Here is a 3,999-nt window from a genome sequence, read left to right on the forward strand (position 1 = left end):
GAGAGAGACAGAGATAGAGAGAGTGTGATACAATGTGAGAAAGAGAGAGATCCACTGTCAGAGATAGAGAGAGAGAGAGATCCACTGTCAGAGAGAGAGAGAGACACACACACAGTCAGAGAGAGAGAGAGAGAGAGAGATACACTGTCAGAGAGAGAGAGAGATACACTGTCAGAGAGAGAGAGAGATACACTGTCAGAGAGAGAGAGAGAGAGACACACACAGTCAGAGAGAGAGAGAGAGAGAGAGAGATACACAGTCAGAGAGAGAGAGAGAGATACACAGTCAGAGAGAGAGAGAGAGAGATACACAGTCAGAGAGAGAGAGAGAGACACACTGTCAGAGAGAGAGAGATACACAGTCAGAGAGAGAGAGAGAGACACACTGTCAGAGAGAGAGAGATACACACTGTCAGAGAGAAAGAGAGATACACACTGTCAGAGAGAGAGAGAGATACACTGTCAGAGAGAGAGAGAGATACACTGTCAGAGAGAGAGAGATACACACTGTCAGAGAGAGAGAGAGATACACACTGTCAGAGAGAGAGAGAGATACACTGTCAGAGAGAGAGAGAGAGATACACTGTCAGAGAGAGAGAGAGAGAGAGATACACACTGTCAGAGAGAGAGAGATACACACTGTCAGAGAGAGAGATACACTGTCAGAGAGAGAGAGAGACACACTGTCAGAGAGAGAGAGAGACACTGTCAGAGAGAGAGAGAGACTGTCAGAGAGAGAGAGATACACTGTCAGAGAGAGAGAGATACACACTGTCAGAGAGAGAGAGAGAGATACACTGTCAGAGAGAGAGAGATACACTGTCAGAGAGAGAGAGAGAGATACACTGTCAGAGAGAGAGAGATACACTGTCAGAGAGAGAGAGATACACTGTCAGAGAGAGAGAGAGAGACACACTGTCAGAGAGAGAGAGAGAGACACTGTCAGAGAGAGAGAGAGAGACACTGTCAGAGAGAGAGATACACTGTCAGAGAGAGAGAGATACACTGTCAGAGAGAGAGAGATACACTGTCAGAGAGAGAGAGATACACTGTCAGAGAGAGAGAGATACACTGTCAGAGAGAGAGAGATACACTGTCAGAGAGAGAGAGATACACTGTCAGAGAGAGAGAGATACACTGTCAGAGAGAGAGAGAGATGCACTGTCAGAGAGAGAGAGATACACTGTCAGAGAGAGAGAGAGACACACTGTCAGAGAGAGAGAGAGAGATACACTGTCAGAGAGGGAGAGAGAGAGAGATACACTGTCAGAGAGAGAGAGACAGAGATACACTGTCAGAGAGAGAGAGAGATACACTGTCAGAGAGAGAGAGAGATACACTGTCAGAGAGAGAGAGAGAGAGAGATACACTGTCAGAGAGGGAGAGAGAGAGAGATACACTGTCAGAGAGAGAGAGAGAGAGAGAGATACACTGTCAGAGAGAGAGAGATACACTGTCAGAGAGGGAGAGAGAGAGAGATACACTGTCAGAGAGAGAGAGATACACTGTCAGAGAGAGAGAGATACACTGTCAGAGAGAGAGAGAGAGATACACTGTCAGGGAGAGAGAGAGAGAAACACTGTCAGAGAGAGAGTGAGAGATACACTGTCAGAGAGAGAGAGATACACTGTCAGAGAGAGAGAGAGATACACTGTCAGAGAGGGAGAGAGAGATACACTGTCAGAGAGAGAGAGATACACTGTCAGAGAGAGAGAGAGACACACACTGTCAGAGAGAGAGAGAGATACACTGTCAGAGAGAGAGAGAGACACACACTGTCAGAGAGAGAGAGAGATACACTGTCAGAGAGAGAGAGAGATACACTGTCAGAGAGAGAGAGAGACACACACTGTCAGAGAGAGAGAGAGATACACTGTCAGAGAGAGAGAGATACACTGTCAGAGAGAGAGAGAGATACACTGTCAGAGAGAGAGAGAGAGATACACTGTCAGAGAGAGAGAGATACACTGTCAGAGAGAGAGAGATACACTGTCAGAGAGAGAGAGATACACTGTCAGAGAGAGAGAGAGAGAGATACACTGTCAGAGAGAGAGAGAGAGATACACTGTCAGAGAGAGAGAGAGATACACTGTCAGAGAGAGAGAGAGAGAGAGAGAGATACACTGTCAGAGAGAGAGAGAGAGATACACTGTCAGAGAGAGAGAGAGATACACTGTCAGAGAGAGAGAGAGATACACTGTCAGAGAGAGAGAGATACACTGTCAGAGAGAGAGAGAGATACACTGTCAGAGAGAGAGAGAGATACACTGTCAGAGAGAGAGAGAGAGATACACTGTCAGAGAGAGAGAGAGAGAGAGATACACACTGTCAGAGAGAGAGAGATACACACTGTCAGAGAGAGAGATACACTGTCAGAGAGAGAGAGAGACACACTGTCAGAGAGAGAGAGAGACACTGTCAGAGAGAGAGAGAGACTGTCAGAGAGAGAGAGATACACTGTCAGAGAGAGAGAGATACACACTGTCAGAGAGAGAGAGAGATACACTGTCAGAGAGAGAGAGATACACTGTCAGAGAGAGAGAGAGAGATACACTGTCAGAGAGAGAGAGATACACTGTCAGAGAGAGAGAGATACACTGTCAGAGAGAGAGAGAGAGACACACTGTCAGAGAGAGAGAGAGAGACACTGTCAGAGAGAGAGAGAGAGACACTGTCAGAGAGAGAGATACACTGTCAGAGAGAGAGAGATACACTGTCAGAGAGAGAGAGATACACTGTCAGAGAGAGAGAGATACACTGTCAGAGAGAGAGAGATACACTGTCAGAGAGAGAGAGATACACTGTCAGAGAGAGAGAGATACACTGTCAGAGAGAGAGAGATACACTGTCAGAGAGAGAGAGAGACACACTGTCAGAGAGAGAGAGAGAGAGATACACTGTCAGAGAGGGAGAGAGAGAGAGATACACTGTCAGAGAGAGAGAGAGATACACTGTCAGAGAGAGAGAGACAGAGATACACTGTCAGAGAGAGAGAGAGATACACTGTCAGAGAGAGAGAGAGATACACTGTCAGAGAGAGAGAGAGATACACTGTCAGAGAGAGAGAGAGAGAGAGATACACTGTCAGAGAGGGAGAGAGAGAGAGATACACTGTCAGAGAGAGAGAGAGAGAGAGAGATACACTGTCAGAGAGAGAGAGATACACTGTCAGAGAGGGAGAGAGAGAGAGATACACTGTCAGAGAGAGAGAGATACACTGTCAGAGAGAGAGAGATACACTGTCAGAGAGAGAGAGAGAGATACACTGTCAGGGAGAGAGAGAGAGAAACACTGTCAGAGAGAGAGTGAGAGATACACTGTCAGAGAGAGAGAGATACACTGTCAGAGAGAGAGAGAGATACACTGTCAGAGAGGGAGAGAGAGAGAGATACACTGTCAGAGAGAGAGAGATACACTGTCAGAGAGAGAGAGAGACACACACTGTCAGAGAGAGAGAGAGATACACTGTCAGAGAGAGAGAGAGACACACACTGTCAGAGAGAGAGAGAGATACACTGTCAGAGAGAGAGAGAGATACACTGTCAGAGAGAGAGAGAGACACACACTGTCAGAGAGAGAGAGAGATACACTGTCAGAGAGAGAGAGAGATACACTGTCAGAGAGAGAGAGAGATACACTGTCAGAGAGAGAGAGAGAGATACACTGTCAGAGAGAGAGAGATACACTGTCAGAGAGAGAGAGATACACTGTCAGAGAGAGAGAGATACACTGTCAGAGAGAGAGAGAGAGAGATACACTGTCAGAGAGAGAGAGAGAGATACACTGTCAGAGAGAGAGAGAGATACACTGTCAGAGAGAGAGAGAGAGAGAGAGAGATACACTGTCAGAGAGAGAGAGAGAGATACACTGTCAGAGAGAGAGAGAGATACACTGTCAGAGAGAGAGAGAGATACACTGTCAGAGAGAGAGAGATACACTGTCAGAGAGAGAGAGAGATACACTGTCAGAGAGAGAGAGAGAGAGAGATACACTGTCAGAG

This window comes from Heptranchias perlo, unplaced genomic scaffold (assembly GCF_035084215.1).
Source record: "Heptranchias perlo isolate sHepPer1 unplaced genomic scaffold, sHepPer1.hap1 HAP1_SCAFFOLD_774, whole genome shotgun sequence".
NCBI classification, from domain to species: domain Eukaryota; kingdom Metazoa; phylum Chordata; class Chondrichthyes; order Hexanchiformes; family Hexanchidae; genus Heptranchias; species Heptranchias perlo.